Consider the following 22,496-nt stretch of genomic DNA (forward strand, 5'->3'; position numbering starts at 1 on the left):
AGGCTGAGGAGACAGGTCTGAGCTTTAGGTGGCAGAAGAAAAAAAATATTTAAGCTCTGGGAAAAGCAGGAGGCCCTGTGGTGAGAAGATAATTAAGGGTGGTGTTTAGTCCTAGAGGAATGTCAGGCATGAGAGTAATTTGTGAGGTGTGATGTAGGTCACAAAGGCAGAACAAATATTTACATGAGGCCTGTGTTGGCCACGGGGGGTATAGCTCAGTGGTAGAGCATTTGACTGCAGATCAAGAGGTCCCTGGTTCAAATCCAGGTGCCCCCTGAGTTAGGCTTTTGTTTCAGTTGGCAACTTCATGCTCAAGTAGGATACAGCAAACACTTGTTTAGAGCTCCAAACCGATAGAAGCATTTGCTCTAAGGGTTATGCAAATATCTTGGCTAATTGACTCCCTGGCAGGGGAGCCCAGGCCCATGACTCATAAACCAATCCTTTTTCGAACACCAGAACTCAAGTATAGTCACATATATTGGGACTATACACATACTTTGTGTACACACAAAACCACATGCAAACACACATATACACACATACATACACACCTACACATATACACACATACACATCTACGCACATATACACACACACACCTACACATATACACACATACACATCTACACACAAACACACACATACTGACATACACACACACACACACCACACACACACACCCCTTATGTGTACCTCTATTTTTTTTTTCTGTAGGATCAATCAATCAATTGTCCATACCCTTTGCAACTCCTTTTCTTTAAGCTTAAAATAACTTTTAATCCTGCAAAAAAGAGTTGTAAAGATAGTATAGAGAAGTCCCTGCCTTTCCCATTAACATTAGTTAATCTCTTTTTTGTTGTTGTTTCAAGGATCCAATCTGGGTCACTATGTTACATTTACTCTCTTATGCTCTGAATGGTGGCTATACCAAAACTCACAACCAGTCAACGTGCAGAGAGTAAGTAACAATGGGGTGTGCAGCCACAATCAAGACAATTGTGTCATACACCCTCCCCCAGGCTCAGGAACCACAAAGGAAGTAAGACTGAAGACTCAGATACCAAGAAGGGCTGAACGCAAGACTCTGCACTCAAGAGTTAACAGCAGCTGTGGTTGGCCGCACAAAGTCAAGGCAGTCAACATTTTAGGATGAAGGGTTGTGATGGTTTGGATGAGAATGGCTCCCCATAGGCTCCTCTATTTGCCGTTTGGTCCCCAGATGGGTAGAACTGTTTGGGAATGATTTGGAGGTGTGGCCTTGTTGTGGGAGGCATGCCACTGAGGGCAGGCTTTGAGGTTTCAAAAGCCATGCCATTCTTAGTTAGCTTCCCTTCTGTCTTGTGCTTGTGGATCAAGATATAACCTCTCAGCTACTACTCTAGCACCATGCTTGCCTGCCTGCTGTCACGATCCCTGCCGCGATGGTTCAAATTAAATGCTTTCTTCCATAATTGACTTTGGTCATGGTGTTTTAATCACAGCAATGGAAAAGTAATTAAGAAAGAGGAAAAAAAGAAAGAAAAAGGGAAGGGAGCTAAGGTGTCCCCTCCACCCCTTGCCCCAACTGAGGAGCTGTGAACAGTTAATGGCTTCTCAAGGAGGGAGAGTCAGTTTTCCTTAAGCAGGCTAAAGAGATTCAATAGTTGAGAGGTGCATTCTTCTCCTTAGGACAGATGGTCCTAGGATGCAGCGCCTCCTATATCTTGACAGACAACTTTGAGATCAAAACATCCTTGCACGAGTTCCCATGCGGCGGCCATCTTAGAAATAAATACGCCCTTGAGCGCACACAACTCTCCTTTTCAGCCATGGTTCCATCTCATACCTGCTTCCTGGGTTGGAGTCTGAAATGTTAATGCTGTGCGTGCTTTCTCCTTCAGTTCGAGGGCCTAGAGTTCTTAGCAGACAATATAGATGCCCTCTCAGTTTCTCTTTTAGCCTCTACCTCAATAGTCCATCTTGGCCTGATTCCAACGGTCAGCCTCTGCACGTGTTTTCTCAAGAGTTTTTCTGGCAGCCAGAGACTTTTATGTACACGGCCAATGGAAATTCAGAGAAAGAGGTCATTGGTGTTTTTCTGTGAGGCATGTGGGAGCTGCTATGCCTTTTGATTGGCTCCAGAATCCCCTGGTAGAGTTGTTTTGTTTCCTCACAGGGGTGTCTTTGGCGATGATGTGCCTTTTCTAGCCACTTCCCCTTCCTGTTCCTCATTCCTTATCCTCTCCCAGGATACCCTAGAGTCACCTCTGGCATAAACCTGCACTTGAGTTTATTTTTCTTATTTTACTTATGGACTCAAAGTCATTATATAGTCCAGGTTGGATTTGAACTCACCAACTTTCTGCCTCTGCCTCCTGACTTTTGAAACCACAGGTATGTATAGTTCAGGTTGGACTTGAACTCGCCAACTTTCTGCCTTTGCCTCCTGACTTCTGAAATATATATGTACCATATATGCATTTGAGACAGGGTCTTAAGGTATAGCTCGTGCTTGACCTGGAACTCGATATGTAGATCAGGTTAACCTTAGTCTCCCAGGTGCTAAAATTAGAGGCAAGAACCACCATGTTTGGTGTGAATTCTTTCAAAAATGTTAACAATTTATTTATTTTATTTATTTGTGTGTATGCACACATGCACACATTCGGTAAACGTCATGTGCACATGGCTTTGAACCCAAGAAATGGGGACGAGGTAGAAGTGTGGCTGAAAGGGAAGGCTAAGTGAGTTCAAGGGTGTATTTCTGAGCTGGTTCCGAGAGTGAGGATGACTTGATCTCAAATTTGTTTGTCAAGATGTAAGGGCGACTGTACCCCAGGACCATCTGTTCTAAGGACAGGGATGCACCCCTTAACCACTGTATCTTTTCCCCATGGCCAACAAATTCAACTTGTGAACCCTGACACACACCAACACACAGACACAGACACAGACATAGACACACACACACACACACACACACACACACACGGTTTCTCTCTCTCTCTCTCTCTCTCTCTCTCTCTCTCTCTCTCTCTCTCTCTCTCTCTCTCAGATCTGTGGCTGCCTGGGATTGACCTCAGGCTGCTAGGCTTGGCGCAGGTGACTATCAGCTGAGCCACCTTGTAGGCATGTGTTTGCCCTGTGAGAACTAAACTCAGACATCAAAACATCAAAACTATCACAATGTTAAAGAGTAATTTTCTTCTGTTTATTGTATATTAACATTAAATATTCCAAAAAATTAAAAATGTATCAGTTTTCTGTGTGTGTGTCTGTGTTTCTCTCTGTGTGTTTGTATGTATCTGAGTGTCTCTCCGTGTGTGTCTCTGTGTATCTGACTGTGTCTCTGTGTGTCTCTCTCTGTGTGTATGTGTATGTCTCTGTGTGGGTGTATGTATGTGCATATTTCTGTTTGTGTATGTGTCTGTGTCTCTCTCTGTATGTGTATGTGTGTGTGTCTGTGTCTCTCTGTGTATGTGTATGTGTGTGTGTTTCTGTCTGTCACCTCCACGTGTGTATGTGTGTTTGTGTGCGTGTGTGTATGGCACATTATTTTCAAGATAACCTTGGGTGTCATCCTTAGGAAGGCCATCTGCCTCTTTTGAGAAGAGCCTCTGACTGGTCCAGAGCACATCAGTTAGACTAGATTGGCTGGCAGGAAGCACCTGGGAATCCTCTTGTCTGTCTACCCAGCATTGGGACTCAACACACTTAGCATCTTTATGTTGGTTCTGGGGATCAAACTCAGGTCATCACGCTTGCAAGAGAAGCAGTTTGTTAACAGAGTCACCCTCCCTTGAAGTATGTCAGTAATAAACCTGTATGCTGCTTGTCGTCTGAAGAATCAAACTGCACATAAGGAGAGCACGCTGGCCACTTTAGTCTGAGCTCACTCTCCTATGCAACTGTAACCAGACCGGTCGGATTGAGCTGGGTCAGAGTGATCACTCGTGCCTGTGGAGGGAAGGATGGGAGGCACATGGAGATTTCTCCTGGTTTCCATTTGATGGTTCCTTGAAGGCTGCTGCATCACAGAGGTCCCTAGAGAAAAAAAAAATCAAAAGGCTCTTGATTATTTGCCACTTTAGAAGAAAAGGAATGGCACCCAAGCTTTCATTAAACAGGCACAGACTGGTCTCATCTTTCTTTGAACAGAAAATGACAAGTGAGACTCATTATGTGGCACTTGATAGATTTTTGTTTCACTCTAGGGCAAATTGGGTTTTGAAAGGACGATCCCTTTCTCATTGTATTGCAATTAGGGAGACTTCTGATGGTTTTGTTTCAGCTCTGGGCAATGGTTTCGGGCCAGTTTGCTAACTCACTGAGCTCTGGTTTCTTTTTAGATGTGTGTCAGGGATAGCAATAGTTCCTTCTTTACTAAGATCGGCGTCAGAACCGAATATGTCAATTGAGTGTACAGCGTATAATAATATAATACGAAACAGCAACTCTGCCTTTTATTCTCTGTGTCTGTCTCTTTCTCTCTGTATATGAGCGAGTGATAACTTTGATCCATACTTTGCTTGTTCTGTATAGTTGCTTAACATCTATATAGAAGCTCCAGATGACTCGTGTTGGTGCACTCGAGTGGTGGGGGAGTCCACTACAGCACAGGTCAACGCTGGTCTGCATTCTTCCCTCAGAGCTCTGGAAGTACAAGTTTCAGCTCCATTCAAGTGGGCTATAGGCAAAATGTTAGCTGGAAAACTTTCACTCTCAGGAGCCTCTCGGGAGAATCAGTCCAAAGTGTCTGTTTCCGTCTTTGGCTCGTTGTCCTTTAAAGCCAGCAGCAGAGTGTCATCAGTCCCTTCTCCGTCTCCACTGTGTGAGCAAGTGGAGATAGCTGGGGGTGGTGAAGAACCCGAGTGAGGCCGGAATATAAAGCAAGTAGGCGGGGAAAGCAGCGGGTCACGTGTTGAATAAGGGGAAGGTTTCCACCAATCAGGAATCTCTCAGTCATGTCTTTAATTCGCACGACTGCTTGCCAGAGTTAAGACCAAGTATACCGAAAACTTGCCTTTCCTCAGGCAGGTTAACAAGGGCTGCCTGCAGGATTATAAGACAGACAGCCATCCTCGGAGCAGAAGCTGAAGGCAAGCCTTGTTGCTGAACAGGTAATTGGCTGTAACCGGCATAGCCTGCCTTCAGTGCAGTTTGCCAATCCCGGAAGAGTTTTACAGGGTGTCACAGGCTTGTAAATCCAGCTACTCCGGAATCAGAGGCTGGATGTCGGTGAGTTAAGGCTTGCTCGTGTTACAGAGTTTCCTGAGTAACTTAGTGAGACACTGTCTAAACATAAAAAATTAAAGAAAGCCAGGATGGTCAGTGCTGGAGTGCTTTCCTAACAAGTGTGGCACCCTGGGCTCAATCCCAAGCACTACAAAAACTAGTTAATACATGACAGTACGAAAAACACAAGTGAATGATAACAAATTACAATAAGAAAGCGGACTTTACAAGAGAGCATTGAGTCTTTCTTGTATGGGCTTCTTTTTTTTTTTTTTTCTTATTATTTTTGTGCACCACGTTGGCCTCAATCGGCAGAGAAATTCTCTGCTTTTCAGTTGGTTCCTTCAAGGCTCAGCTAAAGAGTCAAGTCTTACATTCCAACACTCAACTAAAGAGCTCATCTCAGGATCCAGCTAAAGATCTCATGTTCCCACACCGGGAGTCGAACCCGGGCCGCCTGGGTGAAAACCAGGAATCCTAACCGCTAGACCATGTGGGAACTGATACTGAGGCTTGCTTCTTGAAGAGGTCACTTGTGAAGCTGGGGCAGGAAGCCTCAAATCTGCCTCTCGAAGAGCGGAGGAAAGAGTGCACTTAGAGGTTAAAGCAGCAGCGTGGTCTGGGGTGTGGGGAAAGGTGATTGAAGGCTGGGAAAGCGAAGTAGTTGTGGTCTGCGTTGCTGCACAGCCTAAACGTAGTGCCCTTCCTACGGCGCATGCTCAGAGAACAGCAGCGTTCGCCGGCTGTGAGCGAAGTTCTAGCCTCTGAGGTTTGAAGGTTCACGCAACCTAAGTTGTCTTTGAAAGCCAAATTAAGGCAACCAAGTTGGTGACTAATTTGCCAGAGGTACCAACCGTGACAAAGCTCTTGGGATGCCTAATTAGAGGAACCTGAAAACCGATGAGAAGAGCAGCTAAGCAAGAGCAGGTGAGCGAGCCGGTTAGTGCAGGCACGGCTCTAGCTCTCACCGGAACTCACAGAAACCACGGAATCTGGCGTGCACGCTAGACCCGAAAACGAATCTACACCTCAACAACGATCTAAGCGCTAATACGGTGCACCACCGTTGACGTGAAGAAAAGTTAGCTTTAGCAGCCACGATACTTGTAGAAGTTTCTGCTAAACAAACCATTAAGAAATCAGGTTGGTCTGGTACCTCGTCATTTGCATAAGCAAATAATTGAAAGGAACAAAACGTCTTCGAGACCTCATCTCTGGGCCTAATGAAGTGAGAGAGCCACAACGTGTTTTGAATAGTTGTTTGTGGGTGCTTAACCTTCGCCGACTCAGTGATTAGGTGGCTCAATGTGATGCGAGGTCTTGTGGGATAAATTATGGAACAGAGCGTTATTACATTGTCATATTCCCCTGTGTCAGATGCTGTCGTCAGGCGTACTTTGGGCACTGCAATTATCACACTGCAAAGGAGAGGGAATTTCTGATAGCTGTACTCGAATGCTTACTCCGAGAAGCGTGTCTCCTCCCCGCCTCCCTTCCCCCCACATCTGCAGCGCTGGTTTCTAAACCCCAGATTATTTGTCTATGGCTGAATCAAGGAATGGATTCATCGGGGGAGAAGATGGTTAGGACACCAATGTCTGCCACGGTCTGTCCAATTACCTGGAGCCGGTTAAAAATGAGTCTCTGGGCTCCATTTGGAAAATCAGGTTCTCTTGGGAGATGCTTAGGAATTTTAGTTTTCGACAAGCTTTTCGGTCAATCATATACACTAATCTTTGTGAACTAACCACTGTGCACTATCAGGCTTAACTTTTGCATTGTATGAATGAGAGAGCACATAGGTTTAAACATACACGAATCTTGCATCTGCAGACGTGTCTGATACAGAAATCTGGCGACTACTGCTTTTAGGCAAAACTTAGTATCCAATGATGCAGAGGACGCTGATTGGAGTAGCCAAAGATGAAATAGATAAGAAAATGTAGGTAAATTTGAAAGCTTTCATCTCTCATGTGATATTAAAATGGGGTTTTGTTTGTTTTTTGCCATTAGCATCCCCCTCCCCCCATCTACAAAATGCAACTAGAATTTGAAGCTGGGAGGCTGAGTTCCTTGAAAGATTAGACGCAGTGTCACAAAATTGCCAGAAGGGGGCAGCAGAGAGCTGCTAAATGGCTCAGAGAGGCGTTGTGCTCCAAGATTATCAATCAGGCAGATGTTAACTTTGCAGCAAAGAGCTGGCATCCCGGGGAGTGTTTGCAAAGAACACTTCTACATAAGCATCTCTAAGCCAGGAGAGCTGAGGCAGAGGGCAGGCGGCTGTCTCTCAGGAGAGATGACAATGCCCTGCTAGTGAGTGGAGAGAGGAGCTACAGGGACAGCTGGCAAACCAGGAGCTGGGTCGGGGTGAGTGCTAAGAGTGGGCTTATCAGGCGGCTCTGGGAGCCTCTTCCCAGGTAGCTTTCTGCACTGAGTGTTCCAGTGGTCCATTGCTGTGGTAAGAGCAGGAAACAGTGGGCTTCCATCAATAAACCATATAATTTAAAAATGAGTTAAATTATGATTATGGGAAAGCCTAGAACCCAATCCCTTATTGAGAAACCTTATTGAGAATTTGGTAGCAAGATCTTCCACCTCTTTTTGGAAAATGCCTTTGCATTTAAAAAACGAACTTAAGGGATACAAGACAGTATGTGATTAAATACTGCAATTACAGAACAATCGATACTTGCTCTAGAAGTTTCTGTGGAAGGAGAGATCAATGGAGGCTTGAGTGGCCAAGGGAGGCTTCTTTAAGGAAGTGAAATTTGATCTGAACCTTAATGGATGAGGATGATTCAGAAAGGCTAGGAGGGCATGAAGTGACCCCAGTGGGTACCGTGTATGTGTGTGTGTGTGTGTGTGTGTGTGTGTGTGTGTGTGTGTGTGTGTGTGTAAGGCCTGACAGGAGGCTACTGTACTTGTACATAATGTATTGGGGGATAAAACCCACTTTTTGGCCGTAAGTGAGCTTTGTTTTTCCTGGATGGTTTTCCATATGTTCTGAAGAAGAATGCAGCCCTCTTTCTTTAAGAATGGCGTGTGTCATTAATTTTGAAGAGGGCAGGGTGCAGATGTCCAATTTTTTTCCTATCACCAGCTGGGGGGGCACTATAGTCTTGACACTGTGAATATGGTAGGGTGTGCTTAGTTTCTGTCTGGATAAATATGAGTATACCTAGATCTTTATGACGATAATAAAAGGGTTAGCTGAGGATTCTGCAATGAGAACAAGGTCCAATTAGCTGGGAAGTTAGACAGCAAAAGACAGAAGTACATCTTCTAACCACTCATGGGCTTGTAATCAGCTCTCATAAACAGCCCTGGGGGGAGTTATGACTCAGTGTGTAGACTTTTCTTTGTCTATCCTGTCTCTCTCGGCATGGGTGCTTTTTACTTTTTATGCATAATCACCTGTCGGCCTCCCTGCCTCCCCCGTCCCTGCTCTCTAGTGCTTACTTACGTAATTGTCTAAAATACCATGCCTTTTCAAGTAAGCTTTGTAAAAGGCTTCCTATTTTCTCAGGACATTTGCAAACCCTCAGCTTGTATTTGGGTTAGAGACACAACAGAATGTTGTAACTTTTTCTGGCTTTGTGTATATACCTATGTGCTTGTGTGTGCACATGCCCCCATTTGTGCATACAGGTGCACACGATGTGTGTGCATGCATGTGGAGGCCAGAGGATGGCCTTGTGTGTCATTCCTCAGGACCCGTCCACCTCGATTTTTGGAGACAAAGCCTGATGCTCTTAGATTATGCTGGGCCAGCTGGCCAATGAGCCCCAAGGATTTGCCTGTCTCTGCCAACCCAGCACTTTTATTACAAAGCCACCTCCTCTCCCCCTTTAAATGTGAGTTCTGGGGCTTGAACTCAGGTCCTTGTGTTTGCAAGCACTTTACTGACTGAACCATCTCATATTTCTTTCTCTTTTCCCTCCCTTCCTCTCTCTTTTCTTCTCTCTTTCTCCCCTTCCTTTCTCCTTCCTCTTTCTCCTCTTCCTCCTCCTCTCCCTTCTTATCAAGTTCTTCTGAGCAACTTGAGAGCAAACTGCTTCCCCACTGGTCCCGGCAGATCTCTGCCGAGATGGCTCTCATCGGAATGGGAATGAGGTTGAAGGCGGAGGCTGAAAGCACAGAAGCTTCACCATCACTGTGGGAAGGAGAATGGGGATACAGGAGACATCAGAGACATCACAGAAACCCCGAGAAATCCTCTCCACTCTCTGAGGTGCTTTTACTGAGAGGCATGGCTGTAATGTCAGAATTTTTATCTTTTCCTCCCTCCCCCTCTCTGTGGGCGTTTTATGACAACACCGTTTCTCTCTCTGCTGCTGGGTCAGGAGGGGTGCCATAAATCCCGTCCGTGAATCCTTTGGGCAGGTCAAATCATTTCCCATTTGGGACTCAAGAGCAAGCACGAGACTCATTGGGCAGGACCAGCGCTGTACCAGGGAGGTTCTCAGAGAACACCTCTACATTTCTTTTTGACAGAGAGTTCAGAGGGAGCATTATTTAATTACCTAGAGTCTCCTAGTGTGTTGTGAATTCTTGTAAGAAGGCATTTATTTCCCTTAGACACCTGTCAGTGGGTCAGGACACACATCCATAAAAATATCGGAGGAAGAGAAAAGTGAAATTACAGCTAATTAATCTGAAGCTCCAGAAAACAAGGAAGGGGAAGTTTAGATGGGAAGAAATGAGTTCCTTTCCAGTGCTACTGTCCTCAAAGGCGAGTAATTATGAGTAGTCATAAATCTGCAGCCGGTCACAGATGAACCCAGCTTTACTGAACACAGGCCAGCAAGTTTAACCAGTTTTTATAGGGTGATGTATCTTTTCTTCTGAATAGAACACACACGTGATTCTTGTCTTCAGCCACTGCATATCTTAAGTGGGGGTGGCATTAGATGGTGTGTCTGTGTGGCCTTGCCCACTGTGTTAGGAGTGAGGTTCTTGGGTCAGGATGGTTTTTTCTAGAACCATCCTGGTGTCTTTGGCAGAGGGGCTGGGATGCTGCGTGGGTTAGGGAAGCCCAAGGTCAACCAGTTCCCCTGGGGAGTGCTCAGCTGGCTGGTGATTACTGTTGACATCGGCTGCATTTGTGGCCACTAGTCTGATCTCTCTGGCTGCACTAGGTTTCCCCATTAGCTTAGTTATTAGGTTCTTGGGGTACTGTTGGTGCTTTTGGGGTCTAGTGGGAGCACCCCCCTGTAGAAGCCTCTGTGAGACTCCTCCGATTGACTTTCAGGAGACTTGGGAAACCATCGAAGCCTTCCTTGGGAGCAAGAGGCATCTGTGAAGAGTTTGTAGAAACCCGTGTCATCATCCAGTTTGATTTGGGGCTAAGGGCTCACCTCGGAACAGAGGAAAACCAAGACGAACGCATCCCAGCACTGACAGTCCCACCTGGACAGAGTCTTTTCTCCTTAGGACATTTCCTCTACCCCTTCACACACCGATGATGTCTGGTCTGAAATCTAAAGAGGAGAACTTGAGGTGCACCTTACTGCCCCCTGGCCCTCTCTCACTAGTCCCCCAATTGAGATGGGAGAGACATGACTTTTTCACTTCCTCAGCACTGAAATTTCTTCTACCTGAGTGAAGAGAGCCTTCCAATGAGCCATCGAATACCCAAAGGTAATCTGCCATGATCTCTCACTGAACAAATGGTCCCTGGATGCCCAGAGGCATCATCTGGAGATTCATAAGAGATACAGTTTCAGGCTCTACAGGGTCCTCGTGGATCCCAGGTGACTTCCGTGCACATACAGACAGGGGAAGTACAGAGGTGGAGGGACATGTATGATTAGCTTAGCTTTACTAAGTTGAGGAGTTAAAGAGATTTAGGAAATCCCCTTTCTCCTGAAAAAAGCTTGCTTCTATAAGCCATTAAGTTGCTACAAAATCCCATTTTGGAGCCATGAAGCTGGGCATTAACTGTTTTTCTTTTTATATTCTTGGTATAGCCACCCGTCACTTGCTCAGGGGAAATAAATGTTTCAGATCGATCACGGCAAGTCCGGTGCAAGGAAATAAAGGAAAGATGCTCAATTATGGTAAAATTGCTTGTCTTACATTTGGGAAATAAAGAGAAAGAGACAATGAGAGAAGAGATGAGGGAAATCCTAAAGTTCATGACTGCATAACTTGTCGTATTTGCATTTTTCTGTTCACCTTTACCACGGCACTGGGCAGCTTGTTCGTAGGAAGCATCGTTTGTTGTTTTTTTAACAAAATCTCTAACATCGGATTTTACCAATAGACTTGGGAGCCAGATACTGGGGTGAGAAAGCCTGATAGCTCAGAGAGGTGGAGAAATTGACCTTCCTCCTCAGCTGACACCCCAAAAGGAAAAGCCAGCTTTCCCCCTCAAAATCCCTTCAAACTGAGTGTCCCTCCTTTCTACCTCCTATGCATTTATCTGTCCTTTTGACTTCCTCCCACTCTGTGTTTTTTCCCTGTGTTCACTCCCTGTCAACTGTTGGCTTGTTCTACCTCTTGACCCATGGTTGGCTTTATTTAATCTTTATTTAATCCGGCTTACAATAAACAGGAAGCTCTTGGATTAAAGGTGTGTGCTAGGACTGAGTCACACGACAACAAGAGACTCCCCCCCCCCACAAGTAGATAACACAATCCCGAGGTTCACAGTGTGATCAGATAATCTGCAGCAATAGTTAATCGATTTGTATTGCTATGTTCCATACTTCTCAAGGTGTGTTTGAAGATGCTCTGAGGTAGGACCGTTTCACTAAGAAATTAGTTTTGGAAATGCAGTGACCCACATAACCCTCTCGCATATACACCATGGATATCGTCATACAGGGGTTTCAAAACCCCACTAAGAAGTCCCTCTAGCTTATCCGACACCATCTCATGTGCTAGTCTCGAGCACACCATAGGTAGGACGTACCATCCTCTGCACATATTTCGGGATGCTCTAACCTAGAGTCAATCCCTTGTACATGATCATCAAGTCTATCTGTGGTGTCTCCAAGCTCCAGCTGGTGGATCTTCCCCGATCCAAATTGACCAGTGTTCTTTTCATGGCTCAGCTAATGGGCCTTAGCTGTATCCAATGACTGTTTTCTGCCAACCGGAACAGCCAACTCAGAGGATGCTACAGATTTACTTTCCTCTCACGTTGCTGCTTAGATCTCCTTCACAGTGAGTTCCACTGGATCAGAGAGAAGCTGTCACCTCTCACTCACAGCCTAGTCTGGGCTTTCAGGCTAGATCCCTGGAATTCTGACTGACCAGTATGAGAGTTGATAACTCCTAGTGTACATCTACTCACTAGGTTGACAGTGGTTTCCCAGTGAGAGCTGTGAGAGGCAAAGGCATGGTCCTGTAAGTGAGAAGAACATGTAGTCTGTAGAGACTTGCCACATCATTTTTTTTTTTGGTGTAGTCTTGCAAATGTTTTCTAAGTCTGTGTGATATCATTTAGATGATGCACATGGATGCTTAGGTTGAGGTCTGGGAGGCTCTCTCCATTGTGTCTTTTTCCTCTTGTGTGAATCATCAGAAAGCAAGCTTCGTTTTGTGGCAAAGCATCTCGTGCAGAAGAGCTTGAGTAACGTTCCATGGAACTAATTTTATCAGAAGAGATTATTAGTTTTGCCTGTGGTGAAGGGAGTTGAGAGCTTCTGAGGATGGTAGTGGGAATATGGGTGGGGCCAAGGCAGAAACAGTGCAGAAGGCCAGTGGATTGTCAGGGGCAGAAAGTTACAACCCCGTGGCCATGCCATGACCTTGGTGTAGGTGAGAGTTTGCCCAGTTCTGGGCTTGGCTTGTCCATGATCTGACCAATGAGATGTAAGGAAGCCTGCTAGTAGCTGGGGCGTGAACGTGTTCAATATCTTCCCTTGAGTGAGTATCTGTCCTTTAGTCTTGACTCTGGAAATTGGCAGGAACTCAATGACAGTTTAAGGTTAAACCCAGGTAACCTTTATCTTAAGGTTCTCAGAAGCCCAGCTCAGATCAGTTAAGTTATAGTTATCACAGGACTCCAGACCTTGTTAGGTCCTGAGACCTTAGCATAACTGATCCCATGGTGGAACAGCCACTCAGGCCGTAAAACTCAGCACATAGACGCACGCACCACCTGCCAAAACTAAAACAAAGGCCTAATCCATCAGAGTCCATAGAGTTCTGGGAAAATCGCTAAATGTACAAACCTTGCTTTTCGGCTTCCGTAGTTCTGCTTCTGGTCAACTGTTCTTCCTAACTGAAGTGTGTCAACCCAGAAACCCACATGGTTTTGTGCTTAAAAGCTCACCTCAAGAAAGGCTCGAAGCTACCCTGGGATCCTGAACACCCAGTATATTTGACAGCCAGCTAATAAAAACTTTCTATTGGCTTTAACCCATGTCTGAGTAGTCTTCTCTGGTGGATACCGCACAACAGAGGCATCTTTCTGATCTGTGACTATGAGAACACGTGATGTCTGTAAGCCAGTTGAGAGCTTGGTTGTGGGGAAGCACCACTGGGTCAACAGCTGCCTGATACACCAGGTTAAAGTTAAACAGATTTCTCCAGTGCATTATTCCCAGAGTCCTTAATCTGCTTAGCATGTGGCAATTCTTGAAGCTGGTCTGAGTGAACGACCTTTCCCATGGTACCCTACTTTTTTCAGAACTCCATACAATACCAAGGTAGGCAGATATCTAACTCATTCCTGGCCATGGGTCTCTCTACAGAAATAGTAATTAAACCTCCCCTCTCCCCTTCCCCACAGTGCAGTGAAAAGAGGGAAGTCCATCCTAGGAAGGGTTGCTCATAGGATGGGCTACAGACCAGATGGTAACTGGGTCAGAATGTTAGGAAGATAAATTGGGTATGAGAAGGTGCACACAACTATTAATCTATCTTCAGCAATTATTTCTTCTTTGGGGAATGGCTATAAAGGGAAGTACTAAAGAAGAGGGGGGTCAAAGTCTGTCTGAGGTGGCAGAAACATACGCTGTGGGGGACGATAAGAATGGGAGCATGAGGCACTGGAGAGACAGCTCAACAGGTAGGACTGTGTTCTACTCTTGGGTAGTTTATAACCTCGTTTAAAACCACACACACACACACACACACACACACACACACGCACACACATACACGCACACGCACATAACGTAAAAACTCAGTCTTTACAAACAAATAAAAGGGAGAGGGTATGAGATGATACTCACCCAGTTGTCAAGCAGTCATGGTACCTGATACTTGTCAGTCTGAACTTCCTTTCCGGGTCTGTCCAGTGTGTCAGCTTTTAAGAGGGAGGAGTCTCTCCCTGTGAGAGCCTAAGACCGTAAGGCTACACCTGCTTTCCACCTCAGTGCATCTGCTCTTGGATTTTCTGATAGCTGGATTGTCTAGCCACCCAGGTAATGACTCGGAGACTTTTTATTAATTATGAAAACTTGGCCTTAGTTTAGGCTTGTTCCCAATTAGCTCTTGTACTAAATTGGCCCATCTCTACCCATCTAAGTTCTGCCATGTGTCTCGTTACCTCCTGAGTGCTAGCACTTGCTTTCTCTGGGTCTGACTGGAAAATCTGCCTCTGACTCATTCCTAGATTTCCTAACTCTGCTGGAAGTTCTGCCTGTCCTTCCCTGCCTTGCTATAGACCGTTCAGATCTTTATTAAACTAATCAGAAGGCAAAGGAGAAGATGTTTACAAAACACTAAAGCAGGTGATGTTTCATACAAGAGATTATCCCAACACTTTCCTTGCCACCGGAGCGGTAAAACCCAGACACTAAGACAGAGGCACTGTAGAGGCCCGTTGGGTTCTGGCCTTTGGGACAGTGGCTGGGAAAACCTTCACTATTTGTCTAAGACTAGGTGATTGTCTGTGTGATAACTATTTGTCATTGTCACTATAGTGTGAAGGCAGCCAGGGGCAAATTTAAATAAACTAGTGAGACGGTGTTCATACCAACTTGAGTTATAGAGTCAGGTGTAGGCTTGGCCCCTTGGGTTATAGGTTACTCTTCTCTGGCTAATGGTTTCTTTATTTCATTAAGAGTGTGTGTGTGCTTGGCATCTCCTTCCTTGGAGGTCTCACTGTTTAAACATAACAGATTTGATAGCTTGTTGGTAAGGTGAGGTCCAGCTTGTCTCCACTAGGTCATCTTCATGTGAATCTGGTGGTTATACGGTTTTGTTCTAGGGATATTTCATTTTTTTAATAACGGTTTTAGCTGACATTCATGGAGAGAATGAATCCTTAGAACTGTGCCACTAGTGAAAGGAAATCCTGTCTAGAGTATGTTTCTTTACAAAGCTGTGTCACACCATCCTTTGGGCCCTCTGCTGGAAAAGTAGAATCAAGTCTCAAATAATGCCTTTTAAATTGTATCCTCTAGTATTATAGATGTAGGACAGTACTGTATCATACCTCTGTGGATGTAAAATAGCTTGTACCTGCTTTATGATACGTAGTAGTGACCGTGCTTTATCAGAGCTGTTTTTAATGATGTTGCTCAGAATGTTTTCTTTCCAGATGATGATTGAGAAGCTAATTTAAAAAAAAAATGGTGCCAGGTACCACAAGAGTAACAGAACTGTGCTGTTTTCTCCGGTTTTGTTTTTTTACTTTTTTTTTTTTAAATGGAGTATGCTGGATGTCTCTACAGTTTTATTCAGATGACTGCAGAACCTGGAAAAGCTGTTGCTGCTGTTGATGCATAACACACTGCTATTATTGGTCTTTTTATATAAATATAAATATATATATACAGATATATAATTTGAATTTTTTGAAACTTTACCTGTGCTGTCAACTTTGGAAAAAAGTATCCCCGTTTACTGTGTTGAGTTGGCACTGTACAGAAATTAACAGCCATATTGGTCTAGAAATGTTGAACTTAAGTTTTTTCCATTTGTACAGGGGTAACACACTGTATTAAATATGTAAGGTCTTATATACGTGGGTTTGATTACAAAAACTAATAAAGTATTCTCTAAATTAAAAAAAAAAGAGTGTGTGTGTGTATGTATGTGTTTATGTAAATATATATGTACATGTGGGCATGTGTATGTGGGCACATGTGCATATGTACATGCATATGCATGTACATATGTATGTTTATGAGCGTGTGGGCATATGTGTTGTGTGTGTGTGTTTGTCTAAGTGTATGATATATGTGCATGTGGCACAGCATTCATATGGAGGTCATAGTACACACAGTACAACTGTTGGGAATAGATTCTCTCCTTCACTGTGAGACTCAGGGATCTGACTGAGGTCATCAGGCTTGAGTAGCAGCCTTTCTCCAGGGAGCCATCTTGCCAGCCCTTAGCTTCTTATATTGGCCTACAGGGATGCCTCAAGCAACTGAAAGCACACTTTAAAAATACTGTGTGTTTCTGAGGTATCCCCTCTGCAAAGCTACTCACCAACCTATGACACAAAGTACTGAATTTTCATATTCCCCATTTATGTCATGTCTGTTCATCTTTGTCTTTCTTTACTGGAAGGACAAAAAGAAATCGATGCTACTGTGGGTAAATTGGACCCATAATAAATTTGCCTCTATTTTTCAGTGTCCTGTGTTTTTTCCCTCAATTTCTATAAAAGACAGTACGTTGAGGGAAATGAGTAAGTAAAATGAGTTGCAGCAAATTAAATGTTATAACCTGTTTACTTGCAAAAAGAAATACATTAAAATTTCAAGGCCAAGGCTGGAGAGACAGCTCAGACAATAAAGTGCTTGCTATGCAGGTATGATGAACTGAGTGTGGTCCCAGATCCCACATAAAGTAAAAAAAAAATCTGGGAACAGCAAGGCACACTTCTAATCTCAGTGCTGGGGCAGGGCCAGAGATAGGAAGGTGCCTGAGGCTCACTGGTGACCAAGCACAGCCTACTTGTTGAGCTTTGGGCCAATGAGGCCTTGCTTCAATAGCAACTGGGAAACAACAGCTGGAGTTGACTTCTGGCCTCTTACACTCCCCCACCCTCCCCGGGTATCAGCATACACATGAATGTGCACATATACATGCCCAAATTGTTTGTGTGTTGGAGAGGCAGTCCACCTACCTACCATTCTGCTAGGACAGCAGGGACAAGCATGGATATAATTCTTCCCTAATGAAACCCACACCACCTGCACGAGAGCCTTCTGGCTTTCTTTGCATTTCAACATTTACCAGCCTTGCTTCTAAACACGGCCTAGGTTCTTTCCATCTTGTAACTGGCCTAAGTTTTGCGTCGGTAGCCCTATGGAGTAATTGTAGGTGACTCTGGAGTAATCTGGAAGGGTGGCACATGATACCTGGCCTGCTGGTCGAAACCCACTTTTGCTGTCAGTTTTGCTAGACTGCCCATCACCAGACTCTCAAAATCTCCTACACGAATAGCCAGAATGACAGCAGAAACTTGACTGCCGCCAGCACAGGCTGAATCCTCAGACTCAGAAAGACAAAGACATCCTTGGAACCTTTGTCCCTTAGTGTAACAGTGTGTGAAGCTTCTCTGTCTCCAGAGACCAGGGAAGTGTGAGCAAGGCAAGCAGGAAAGCCTGGCTGCTGATGTAAAAACCCCTGCCTTCAATTCTATCCTGTTGGCTCTCCTCAACTATAAAACATAGTAATCAGGCAAATTTCTGTCTGAATTTTTTTTCTTCCCAGATTGTGTGTACCTTTGAATCTTCTCATTTTGGTACCTAAAGGGGGGAGGAGTAGGTTATCTGCTGGTACTTGGAGGTCAGGTCAACAAAGGAGAAATACCACAAGCCACAGTCTCAATTTGGAAAAAAAAAAAAGAGCATCTTTCTAAAGCAGAATCTGGGGTTTGTTTTCTTCTTCTTTCTTGGGAGGTACAAGAATAGATGGAGCCTATTGACTATGTTACGAGCAACCCAAACACAAACACATGGTAGATTTTCATGATTGCTTCTGGGTTATGGTTTCTTGAGGGTAACTCATAGGAGCCTGTTAGCAGGAAAGAGTTTTTAAAAGCAACATATTATATCCCTATTTCTCTATCTACCCATCTATTTCTCTATTTTCTGTCTGTCTGTCTGTCTGTCTGTCTGCCTATCTACTTATCTACTTATATCTCTAACATACATGGAATATACTTACAGGGCCAGGTTTTATTTGCCTGCTTTTATTTGGATGTTTCTGTCTGTTTTTACCAATGGTCAGGATTTAATTGATCATGCTTGTTCTCAAGTGCCACTGTGGAAGGCTGCACAAGCCGTTGTATGCATTCTGGCCAGTGAGGTGAGTTTTCTATGATTAAACCAGTGAAGCATTTTTAGGCTTTCATGGAGTGTCAAGTAGAAGCAGGAGCTCTTTCCTCTGACTTGGAACTGGAGACAATGTAGATGTTTGCACCATTGTAGCAATGTTACTCTCACGTGGGTGTCTAGACTGATACCTTCTTACTTCTCCCCCGCTTCCTCTTTTTGAGATAGGGTCTCGGGTAGCTCAGGCCACCTTCCCGTTTTCTAGGTAGTTGATGACTTTTGAACCCCTAATCCTCCCACCTCTGCGTTCCACGTGTTAGGATTACGAGTGTATACCACTTGTGCCTGGTTCCTGGGCTGTGCTTTCTGTTGCTTGCAATCAAGCTTGGCCAGCCTATTCTCATCTAGTTGACTGCTGTTCATACTGGAAGGAACCAGAGGAACAATTCTTCCCTGGCCCAGCATGCTATCACACAGAATGAGTCAGCCTGGATAGCACGCTGGCTTAGCACCTTCCACGGAGCTTGTGGTGGTGAAGGGCGGCTCGCCTCTGGATGTCCTTCCTTTCTTGCCTCTAAATTGAGACTCTCCACTTACGAGAAGATGCAATCAGTCAAGAATGTTTCAATCTCATTTTAGCACGTTACTCTTTCGATGCTCCAATTCTGATGCTGGTTCTTCGTTTTCTTGTCTAAAATAAAATCTCAACAGGTTTGCCAACTATGACAAAGGCAAGGCTTAAGCCTTGTGGTTTACACAGCGAGTTCTAGGACGGGACTGTCTATGTAGCTCCAGTTTGTCTGGACCTTGGGGTTTGCTTCATCCTCTTTAAAGACATATTATATGTAAGTACACTGTAGCTGTCTTCAGACACACCAGAGGAGGGCATCGGATCCCATTACAGATGGTTGTGAGCCACCATGTAGTTGCTGGGATTGAACTCAGGACCTCTGGGAGAGCAGTCAGTGCTCTCAACTGCTGAGCCATCTCTCCAGCCCCTTGCTTCATCCTCTTAAATGCTGGGATTACAAGTGGATGTCACTTGACTTGCCTCTTAGTTATAAGGACAGAGCCAACGGTTGTGTGTAGAATACCTGAAATATTTATTCTATTATGTCCTTTTAAATCTTGGCCACACATACCTGATATAGAGCCAACACAGTGCAAAGTGTCTTTCTCCACAGGAGCCTTCATGGTATCTGTGAGATACAGGGAAGGAGAGGAAGGAGAATGAGGAAGGAAATGAGCAGTGAGGGGGGGTGTTCCTGTTCAGGCTTTCTTTGGAAACTTCGCCTCATTTGACTTAGGCTTGGGTTACTGTAATCTCTCGAATCACCCACTACCAAGAGGACGTCCAGGCTGGTGTGGATGTTTCCTTCTCCCTTCAGTGATGGGGTCCAAGGCGATCCAAGATTATTTTTCATGAGAAGAGCCAACAGTTTTCATACTGATACCCTCATGCCATAGAGGAAAAGAGGGTGAGCCAGTTCCATTCCTCTTATGAGTAAACAGGGTATGTGAACTAAAGGATTTGGAGTATCTGGGAATCCTAAGGCTTATGCCAGAGGGAATGAAGGGAGAGGGCTCTGAGGACCCATCCCTCAAAGTCTCCATGAAGAGAGACAGACACATCCGCAGGAACAGAGAGCCAGGCAATACGGCCATTTAGAACCATTAAGCCCTCTTGAGCCTGTTCGTTCCAGGGGAGTGTGTGCTGCTTTCCTGCCCACTCAAAATAGGTAGTTTCCATAACAACGGCACCAACTTAAACAGATGCATGCTTGTCCCTTTGTTATGAGGGAAAACAATGCTTCAAAGACTTTGTTCTGCTTTGTTGATCCACCTTCAAGACTGGAAAAGATGTTCTGACTCATAGCTTCATATGGACTGAGCCTCTCTCACTAAGCCGGTTCCATGGGTTCTGACTATTTCGGACCAGAACTCATCTATCTCTGGAGATCAGAAACTCATTCCCCTCTGAGTAGTAGTGTAATTAAATGCATTTGAAATCTCAAGTCTGGGATGAGATGGGTAAAAACATTAAGACTCTCTGAGGATGGTTGGAGCGGAGGAAGGGAGGTTTGCGTTGAGCTGTAAGCGTGAATCCCAAGTTGTAACCAGAGACCACAGGCACCAGAATCATTCCAAGAACTTGGCTTTTCAAAAAGACTTAGGGTTTGTGAGAAAGGGACCCAGGAGCGCAGTCTTCACAGACACAGCCACTTAACTTGTGTGATTCGGTGGCCTGCCCTCGTTGCAGTGACAAAACTTATCAACTTGGTTTCTTTTCTGGTTACTGTAATAAAATGCAGCCGGTTACAACATAGTCATAGTCAGGGGACAGAGGGATGAAGGCATGCATGCCTGTGCCCAGCTTGCTTTCTCCACTTTATACAACCCAGGATCCCCAGCCTAGAGAATGGCTCTACCCACAGTGGCCATTCTTCTCGCCCCAGTTCATACAATGAAATAATCCTCTCAGACATGCCCAGAGCCCATCTCCTAGGTAACTGGATTCTACCAACTTGACAACACCAAGCACAACATTTATCTTTTGTCCCATTGCTGACAACTCCAGTCAGGGGAAAAGTTGTTCATAGGCTCATCAGGAACAATTCCAGGCAAGTTAGGGAAGTGGTAATGAGGCTGGCCGAGTTTATGATTTTGTGTCTCTGAACTTGCAGGCCTTTTGAAAATTTACTCAACACACATTTGAACACTTATCAAGTACCTTCCAGGTTGTAGGCAATGCACTAGGGCCTGTAGGTACCCACGAATAGACAAAGAAATTATACTTGTGGGTGGTCGTAATCTGACAGATTTTTTTTTTCTGTTTCACAGATGATAGAATGCTGCTCAAAGATATTAAGTAGTTTACACAGAAAGGCAGCGGGGAGATCCAGAACCGGGTCTCAGTCCTCAACTTCTGTTGGTCTGCCTGCCTGCCTGCCTGCCTGCCTGCCTGCCTGCCTGCCTGCCTACCTGACTACCTACCTACATACTTATTTATTTATCTTTCTCTCATATATTACATCCTCACAGCAATTTCCCCTCCCTTGACTCCTCCCAGCCCCTCCCACCAGACCTCCCCCTTTTCCTGGGTCCACCTCTCATGTTTCCCTTCAGAAGAGAGCAAGCCTCCTAGAGACATTAACTGAATGAGGTCATAGCAAACTACCACAAGACTAGGCACACATCTTCAAATCTAGGCTGGATGAAATGACCTAGTGGGAGGAAAAGGGCCCCAAAAGGAGGCAAAAGAATCAGAGACAACCATTATTCCCACCGTTAGGAGTCTCACAAGAATCCTAAGCTACACAACTGTAACAAATACACAGAGGACCTAGGTCAGACCCATGCAGGCTCCCTGAACGCCAGTTCAATCTTTGTGAGCCCCCATACGCCTTGCTTAGTTGATTCTGTGGGCCATGTTCTTGTGGTGTCCTTGAAAGCCCAAATGGCAAAACAAAATAAAAAAGAACCAAACATCTCACATTTGTCACATTACAGCAACCATCTCTTTGGAAAAGGATGCTCCATTTTCTTTAGAAAGGATTCTGATGGTGCAAGTCCTTTGTGATGCTCATGTTCAAGCCTTGAGACTTTTTTGAATAAAAGGAGATCTAAATCAAGATTCCTCAGAAGTGCTCATAAGCAAGCCCTCTTAGGTCACAGAGAAGTGTCAAGTACTACATAATGTTGACTAAGAAGAAAATGGATATGAGGTCATTCAACATAGGACCTAAGAGGCCATTAGTGGCCCTGTTCGAATTGTTCCTGTGCAAGTGTGTGGACAGAGGTCAGAAAGCAGGGAAGTGAACAGGACCAGGAAGAAGAGGCAGAGACCCCTTCTGAGCTCTCTCAGACCAGCAGGACAGTCTGGGCGGGTGAGTGGTGGGAACTGAGCTAGCGAGTGAAACCTGAACAGAGAGATGGGGCATAAGCAGTGATGGCTTAGGGGTGGAGCTCCTTCCACAGATGGGGGAAAGGCTCCTGTATGCATGGGGCCTGGTCTTCACTGCCTTCCAGGTGGGAAGACCAAGGCCTGATGCAGAAGGCGGGCTGCATGGGTGGCTGCTGCAAAAT

General features: G+C 45.0%; 2 non-coding genes across 2 annotated transcripts; one reads left to right on the plus strand and one right to left on the minus strand.

Moving 5' to 3' along the window:
* Positions 1-204: 204 nt before the first annotated feature.
* Positions 205-276, plus strand: Trnac-gca32 (transfer RNA cysteine (anticodon GCA) 32). Its single transcript has one exon. It is a non-coding gene; the product is annotated as a tRNA-Cys (tRNA).
* A 5,368-nt stretch (positions 277-5,644) lies between these two features.
* Positions 5,645-5,716, minus strand: Trnae-uuc4 (transfer RNA glutamic acid (anticodon UUC) 4). The gene has a single exon. It is a non-coding gene; the product is annotated as a tRNA-Glu (tRNA).
* Positions 5,717-22,496: the final 16,780 nt, after the last annotated feature.

This window comes from Rattus norvegicus, chromosome 8, assembly GCF_021556685.1.
Source record: "Rattus norvegicus strain SHRSP/BbbUtx chromosome 8, alternate assembly SHRSP_T2T, whole genome shotgun sequence".
In the NCBI taxonomy this organism is placed as follows: domain Eukaryota; kingdom Metazoa; phylum Chordata; class Mammalia; order Rodentia; family Muridae; genus Rattus; species Rattus norvegicus.